General features: G+C 34.3%; 1 non-coding gene across 1 annotated transcript; it reads right to left on the reverse strand.

The window, feature by feature from the left end:
• Positions 1 to 8,364: 8,364 nt before the first annotated feature.
• Positions 8,365 to 8,471, reverse strand: LOC128291022 (small nucleolar RNA R71). Its single transcript, XR_008280801.1, has one exon. It is a non-coding gene; the product is annotated as a small nucleolar RNA R71 (small nucleolar RNA).
• Between the last annotated feature and the right edge of the window lie 607 nt (positions 8,472 to 9,078).

A 9,078-nucleotide genomic window follows, 5' to 3' on the forward strand; every position in this document is an offset into this window, starting at 1 on the left:
TTGAGATTACTTGTCTAACATAAGCTCCGCTTTAGTGGCTGAGAAATTAGTCTGGAAAGAGTGTGAGGCTTATTTTGCCTATGACAGTGTTTTAATTTCTAGGAACTTTTCTGTTGGGGATATTAGAACAGCAAGAGAATTTCCAGATATTTTTCTCGATGAGTTACCAATTTTACCTCTGTATCGGGAAGTTGACTTTGGCATAGAGTTTCTATCGAGTATAGCTCTAGTGTCTATCGTTCCATACCGTATGGCACCAAAAGAGCTTGCAGAGCTTAAGGTTCAACTTTAAAAGCTTCTGGATTATGGTTTTGTAATAACCCAAAATTGGGTCTAGTTGGAACAGAGGTTTCGGGACCACAAAATTCGAGAGAGAAATAATTATTTTATGATTATTTTGAGGTCTATGATATGATTGCATGATTGTGTGAAAATTTCGTGAAGAAATTCTATGCATAAAGTGCTCAATTTGAAGTTAGGGACTAAATTGAATAAGTTGCAAAACTTGCATTTTAGAAGTTTCTAGTATGAAATTGCTTTGAAATATTAATTAGAGGTCTTAAATAGAAATTTTACCAATTTCTAAGTGATGGACAAAATTGGACATGGATGGAATTTTTGAAAGTTTAGTAAGGAAGGGCATTTTGGTCATTTGGTAATTAAAAGAAATAAAAAGGGAAAATAAAGCCAAAATTGACTCATCCTTTTCATGGAGGCCGAAATTAGCATGGGGGAAGCCATGGCTAGGGTTTTCAAGCTTTCCAAGCTCAATAGTAAGTCCGTGCTAACCCCTGCTTTTCAAGTTCTTTACGTTTTGGAATCCTTTAATTTGATTAAGCTTATTCTAGCAATAATTTAAGCTAGGGTTCATATTTGGAAAAATACCCATAGGTGAAATGTGTTTATTTTGCTGTTTTATGATAGAATATGAGGGTTTAAATTATGTTAGACAACTTGTGCTACTCGGTTTTGAGTGAAAACGAGTAAAAGGGCTTAATCGGTAAAAATACCTAATAGTCATAAGTATATGTTAGAGTGAGAATTTGATGTTGCCATAGAAGGGAAAAGTGATCAGAATGTCATAAAACATAAGAATAAGGGATGAAGTTTAATTCTCGAGCCTAGGGGCAAAAGTGTAAAAATGCAAAAGTTTAGGGGCAAAATTGTATTTTTTTCAAAAGTTTGAGTTAAGGACTGTTTTGAATAGTACATTAATTAAATAAGTAAAATATGATGTTTTAGATCCCGAAAAATAAGATTTGAACCTAGAATGAGAGAAAAATCGAAAGTTGAGAAAGTTGGTAAAATGGTCGTTTTAGTATCGAGGTAAGTTCATATGTATAATAAGCATTAATTTATGCATGTTTCAATGTAAAATTGATATATTTATTATAATTTTGAGGTGTTGAAAGTATGTAAGTTGGTATGATAATAATACACAATAATCTTGTAATTTATATTTGAAAGTTAAATTTAGTGAATTAATTGAATTATGTTAAATTAAATGATTATGGTGCCAAGTTTATGAATTGATTTAAAAATATGTCTATGGTACATGAAGTGCATTGAATTATCATACATAAATGTGATTTCTATGATTATGGATATTATGGGAAATTGTAAGTTCATATTATTTTTAATAAGGCGTGTGTAATTTAATGTTATTGCCTTGATATTAAATGTGATGTAAGTTTATATGTAAGTAATACATCAATATTACTTGTATTATGATATTTTATAATAATATTGGAAATATGTTTGTGGATAATTACTTGATTGGTGAAATTGTTGGAAAAGAGAGAAATCCGGTTGAACCTTGGAAAGATTGGATGATCTGAGATAGTATGTAGCTAGGTCACATGTATGGTGCTGAGTGCACATCATGTGTACAAGAGAGCTACAAGACATTATGATGTAGCTAGGTCGCATGGGTGATACTATGTGTACACCATGTAGACAAGAGAGCTATGGGATATATGTAGCTAGGTCGCATGCGTGGTTCTAGGTGAAGGACACCATGTAGACAAGAGAGCTACGAGATAAATTGGCTAGGTCACATGGGTGGTACTGAGTGTTCACCATGTGTACAAGAAAGCCGAACTATATGATGGGTGGAGCTATGTACTGAAACCACCAAGTATCGAGGATTGATCCGAAGTGTTCAACGGGAGACTCTCTATGTATTGCTTTGTGAGTTTTGTGATGAATAAGTGCAGGAACTTGGTTACGTGAATGATGTATTCATTAAGTGACCAGGATGTGGTAAGGTTATAAACAAGTAAGTTATACATGAGGATGATTTTATGGTGACCTTGTGATCATGGGCCTATACTTGTGATGTGTGAAATGTGGTGAAAATGATTTGTGATATGTATGTTAAAATGAGGTTAATACAAAGAAAGTGTGAAAGAGTGAATTAGCAATAAAACTGTTTTGGACAGTAGCAGTAGTGTGATTTTGGAAAATCACCAAAAATAGTATAAATTGAATCAAAGACTGAATGAGATATAAAATTAAATCTTAATGAGTGTATTTTCATATAAAAGAAACAGAGAAAGAAAAGGAGTTCTATATTTTGAGATATTTATGTTTTTGTGAGACTGGTTCAGAATGATTACGTGATCCCCTATTCTGACTTTGAAAAATCACAAAATTTGGATACAAATAATTAGGTCCTAAAATTATATTTTTAAAATCCTTAATTAGTCTATTTTCAGGATAAATCAACAAGAACATTATCCGAGTTCTGTACTGTGAGATAATTAATTTTTAGTGAAGAGAGGTCAGAACTGTTAGAATGTGAAACAGGAGAAATTTTAATGAATAAACTATACTAATTGGCTAAACCAAAAATTATGAAAATTTTATGGTGGAAAGATATGTGAGTCTAGTTTCAGGGAAAATTTACAGATCTTAATTTGGAGCTCTGTAGCTCGAATTATAAATAAGTAAGTGACTATGACTCATGTGGACAGTTTGATGTGAGCATTTATTAGTAAATTGTGAAATCGTACTTACAAGAATGCTATATACATTAAGGATGTGGAATGGAGAGGAGGAGGAGGAAAATAAATATATGTGGAATACATGGAAACTATGGTATATGAAATATTGATATAATGAAATAAATGATATGTGTTTATAAGAAAACAGAAAGAGAATGATATGTATCATGACATGTATATATATATATATATGACTAGTCTCAATGTAATGCTTGTTAGGTATGGAGTTGAATTAAAATGTTTCAGGAAAACATGTTATTTTGCGCATCTGAATTGTGGTATTTTATAAAGATATGATCTAGTTTTAAATATGAATGCTTGATGATCAAGCTGAAGATATTTGGTAAGATGATAATCTTGGTATAAATGTATAAGTGGTACTATAATAAACAAGGTAAAATGAGTATGAGATACACATGTATGATGACATACAAATGCTATGTTTGTGGTTTAATTGAGAATATTTAATCATAAATGAATACCATGTTATATGCTTTTGATTTTGTATAAGTGTGTAAGAGATTAAGGTTGACCAAAGCTTGGAAAATAGCCTAGGTATATTCCACACAGGCAGAGACACGACCATGTGTCTCAGCCGTGTATAGAACACGACTTTGGGACACGGGCGTGTGGAGCCTTAAAGCATGAAATTTCCAAGATTTTTGTAAGTTCTCGGTTTAGTCCTGAACCCTTTCTAAAGTATATTTTGGGCTTCGTAGACTCAAATAAGGGACTATGTGTAAGTGAAGGAACGTTTTGAAATATGAATGAAATTTTATGGCCCGTATTTTAGTTTAATGTTTGTATATTTGTCCAGTAACGCCTCGTACCTTATCCTGGCCTCGGGTACAGGTAAGGGTTGTTACATGTTTCATCCGTCCTAGTGTGTCTCCGTGGGGGTATCGGTTCTGTTTGTAAAGAAAAAGGATGGTACCATGAGGATGTGCATCGACTACCAACAACTGAATAAGTTGATTGTGAAGAATAAGTACCCACTTCCGAGGATCGATGACCTCATTGATTAGTTTCAAGGGGCTTCAATATTCTCAAAAATAGATCTTCATTCTGAGTATCATCAGATTAGGGTTAATGAGGTTAATATTCATAAGACAACTTTTAGGACTCATTATAGGTATTACAAGTTCCTCGTTATGCCCTTTGGTTTGACGAATGCCTCGGCTGCATTTATAGATCTGATGAACCTAGTTTTTCAACTGTATCTGGATCAATTCATCGTAATATTTATCGAAGATATTCTAATGTACTCCAAGACTAATAATGAGCATGATGAGCATCTTAGAGTAGTGCTTTAGATACTCTAAGAGAAACAGCTCTATGCTAAGTTGAGCAAGTGTGAATTCTGGTTGCAAGCAATAGGTAACATTTCTTGGGCAAGTGGTTTTTGCTGAGGGGATCTGAGTGGATCCTAGAAGGATTGAGGCTGTGCTTCATTAGAAATAGCCTAAGAACTTTTCTGAGATCCGAAATTTTTTGGGTCTTGTAGGTTATTATCAGAGGTTTGTTGAGGCGGTATCGGTCTGATCCATCTCACGTTGTTTTTGTTGAGGAGATCGAGGTTAAACTGGATTTTACCTTTGAAGAGGAGCCGATTCAGATTTTCGATTGAGATATAAAATTTTTTAGAAGGAAGTCCATTCTGTTAGTTAAGGTTCTATGGCAAAATCATGGCACTGAGAAAGCCACGTGGGAACCTGATGACTCGATGCGTCAGCAGTATCCTTATCTATTCAGACCAGGTAAATTTCAAGGCTGAAATTTCTTTTAGGGGGTAAAGTTGTAAGGCCGGATTAATTTAATTCTGTTTTTGTGAAATCTGACACAAATATGTATATGCTTCAGTGGTTAAGTGTTCTTAGTGTGTGTATGAGGTCTTGGGTTCAAGTCTCACTTTTGGCAAATTCTACAATTCTTTATCCTAGCCTTATCTCTGTTGGGTAGGCTTATGTAATATTCTTTGTAAACTCATATCAGAATGAGCCTGGTGGTTCAAGTGGTAAGGAGTTAGCTTGCTGGAGATCTTGTGTTGGAATCCCTGCATGAGTGTAGGTGACATTTTTATTTCGGTTATGAGATAGAGGTTGTGTAGAAGTAAAATTCTAAGGTAGTTATGAGTTAGTGGGTTTGTTAGTGGGATAATGAGGGTTGAGATATTGTGGGGTTTAAATTCTATTTTTTTTAATTTTTAGTTTTTCCCTTTACTCGATTTTGCTTTTTTCTGACGTTTGTTCTTCCCTTTCCCTTTCTTATCTGCGATTTTTCCTATTTTCAATTATTCTCTCTTTCCCATCCTATAACTGATTGTTCAAATCGTTCGATTTGATTTTGGTGGTTTCCTGTCTGTTTTGGTAAGCTTTGACATTTCATCTTGCTCGTTTTCCTTTTCTTTTAAATTGGCTTAGTGGTGTTGTTAGAGAAGTTAATTTCCTCCAAATCTGTTGTGTAGGTGAATGTGGTGAAGAAGTGAAATTTGCTCCAATGGCCTGATTGTGCGTGCGATCATTTTAGTTAGTGGTAAGTGTGTGGGTGTTGTTCGGTTTAATATTGATGGATTTGCAATTTTTTTGCTAAAAATGTGTTTGGTATTTTGCTTTTAGGTTATGGTGGTCCCGGGAGTGGTTTTGCATCAAAATTTTACCAGGTGTGTATCTAAAACATGAGAAAATGAGGTTTGAGAAAAGCCAAAAATTGGGTCTGTCCAAGCCACATGGGCGTGTGCCAGCCATGTGGCTTGCCTTGTCCCACATACAGCCATGTGACTGTCAAAGTTGTGGCTGTGTGCGAGACACTGTCGTATGATGGCAAATGTGCGGCCATGTAGCTGTAAACTGAAAAATATATAGGGTTTTCCTATATAATTCTTCACCTTTTTACTTAAATTTTTTGTTAAAACCTAGTAATTGCTTAATAAATTAATGAAATATATGAAAATATGATATTGGGACTTGGAATTAATTAAAATGTGATTTTATGCTTTATTATATAGTTTTCATGCAGAAAATGGCTTCTTTTATATTAATTTGAGTATATTATATTTTCAAGCTATAAAGTAGGCCATGCATGATTAAATTAAATAATAAAATATAAATTTATATTTAATAATTTATTTTAATATGTTTCATTAATAAATTGGGTTTTAATTAATTAATTAAATTGATTAATTAAAATGGTTAAATTACATTCTTCGGTCCTCTAAATTATCTACTATTGTTGGATAGGTCTGAGAGCTTTATGTTGATTTCAAAACCATCCAAATGAAGGACCAAGTCAACCCAAAACTCAGCTGCATATGGATGTGCATAAATAAAATTTTGGTTTGATTACACAAGGACCTTGAAGAGTTAAAGAAATCGGAGATTTACCCAGAGATTTGCAATTGACTGAGTCCTGATCCTGATGATGTTGCGGCACTTAAATCAAGCAAAAATCAGCCACATTTCCACAAATCATGGCCGGCCACCCTTGGATGAATTTGCAAAATATGGACACTCCTATTTTTAGCAAACTAGCACCCTTGCCTCACCTATAAATAAGACCCCATTTCTCACTTTTCTAATAATCCCTAATCCCTCAATCATCCCCACTCATTCATCATTCTCTCCTCTCTCAACTCTCTTAGCCCTCACGCCTGTCATCATCTTTGCATAAATATTTTTATCAAATTAACCTCTTAAAGAGCCCTTGGTCTGCCACCTCGAAGAGCCATCAACAAAGGAGTGAAGCGAAGGACCGAATGAGCCCTTGTCAGTCAGAGTCTTGGGTGGCAGCCACTTTGATTTGGCTTTAATCTTTCTTTTCTTTAACTTAATTCAAGAATGTTTGCTATGTGTTTACTGTTCTTGTTTACAACAATGATAGCTTAATTTTATTTACGCTAGGATGATTATTTTGATTGAATAATATTTATTTGATTCATGCTTGTAATGTTTGTGCCTCAATCGATCATGTTTTCAATTAAAATCAAGTCTATATTTCATTCATACGTGATGAAATGTATCTGAATTAGCTGAGTGATCCTAACCAGATGACGGCTAATGGACACATAATTGAAAAGTGCATGCTCAATTTAGATCCTAACCTGATTAATTGTAAGTTACATAACAACCCTAACCAGGCTCTGTTATCTGCATAGTTTTTAGATTTCTGTGATTAAAATATTTCAAATGTAACACGTCCTTGTCACCTCGCACGAATACTGAGAAACGCTTAGTAAATAAGGATCAGTAAAATGCGTATTTACTATGTAAAGGATTCCGAAAAGACCTAATGTGGTTTCCAAACTCATGAAAGATCAAGTTGCCATGGAATGTTTTTCCAAATATTGATAAGCATGTTGATAATAATTTGAGTTTAATTAAAGTAATTGTCCTAGCTTATTTATGTTATAATTGTTGCTTATTGTGTTAATTCTGCTAAAATATATTTCAATCATATAGTTGTATGTTAGGATAAATCACATCAGGGATCATTGCATTTAGTTTAATATATTTTAATCATCACTTCTCAATTATATTGTTTTTACTTATCAATTGTTAATATAATTTTACAAATTAATTAACTTAGCACAAATACAATCCCTGTAGAGACGATAACTCGATCCTTACTTATTACTTGATAATGACTGTGTATATTTGCACAAGCCCGAGCATTACAAGTTTTTAGCGCTGTTGCCGGAGACTGTCAACTGTTGCCATAGTCATTTTTTGTGAAATTATTTATTTTCAATTTGGTTATTTATAACATTACTAACTTATTTTGTTTTAATTTTGTGAATTTCTTTTTAAGTGTTTATGAGAATAAATCAGATTATTGATTTACTCTGAGTAGACCCTAAAATTGGCCAACTTTCAGACAAAGAAGACGTGAACGAATAGCTCAAAGACAGAACAAGATAGACCTTGGAAATCAGAATCAAAACCAAGGTAATGAAACCGAACATGCACGAAATCCCATCCTCATTGCCGATGATAGGGATGGATGCATCAGACAATATGTTGTGCCGCTTTTCATTAAGTTAAATCTAGGAATTAGAAAGCCAGATGTTGAGGCAACCCAATTCGAATTGAAACCAGTGATGTTTCAAATGCTACAAACGGTTGGCCAATTTAGAGGTATGCCCACGGAAGATCCATATCTCCACCTTCGATTGTTTATTGAGGTGAGTGATTCATTCAAAATAGCCGGTGTGACTGAAGAGGCACTGAGGTTGAAGTTGTTTCCGTACTTATTGCGAGATCGAGCGCCAGCATGGCTCAATTCATTGCCACCAATTTCCATATCTACATGGCAAAAATTAGCAGAGAGATTTTTGGTTAAGTATTTCCCGCCTTGCAAGATCGTTAAGTTGAGAAACGAGATCACAACTTTCCAACGATTAGATGACGAGTCTTTGTTTGAGACTTGGGAGCGATTCAAGGAATTATTTCGTAAGTGTCCTCATCATGGGATTCCTCATTGTATCCAGTTGGAGATATTCTATAATGGTCTTAATGCACATACAAGATTGATGGTAGATGCTTCTACGAATGGTGCAATTTTGTTTAAATCTTATAATGAGGCTTATGAGATCATCGAGAGGATCGCGAGTAATAACTATCAACAGCCAACAAATCGAACAGCTTCAGTAAGACGTATAGCTGGAGTTCATGAAGTTGATGCTATCACTTAGTTATCAGCTTAGGAATCGTCTATTTCCTCTATGTTAAAACAATTTACCGCTAATAGTGCTAATAATTTTGCAGCTCAGCCACCAAGTCCTTTTGAAGTAGTTTCCTGTGTGTACTATGGGGAAGGTCATTCTTTTGAGAATTGCCCATTGAATTACGAGTCAGTGTACTATGTGGGGAACCAACATCAAAATAGGAGTGGACAAGGACCCTAGTCTAACTTTTATAATCCTTCATGGTGTAATCATCCTAACTTTTCGTGGAGGAACCAAGGAAATGGACCAAGCAACAAGTTTATGCAGTATAGACCCATCCAATCTCAAGGGTTTAATAAACAAGCTCCAAAAGCTCCCCAAGTTGAATCATTAAATAGTTTGGAAAACTTGTTG

The sequence above is a fragment of the Gossypium arboreum genome, chromosome 3 (genome assembly GCF_025698485.1).
Source record: "Gossypium arboreum isolate Shixiya-1 chromosome 3, ASM2569848v2, whole genome shotgun sequence".
Lineage (NCBI taxonomy): Eukaryota > Viridiplantae > Streptophyta > Magnoliopsida > Malvales > Malvaceae > Gossypium > Gossypium arboreum.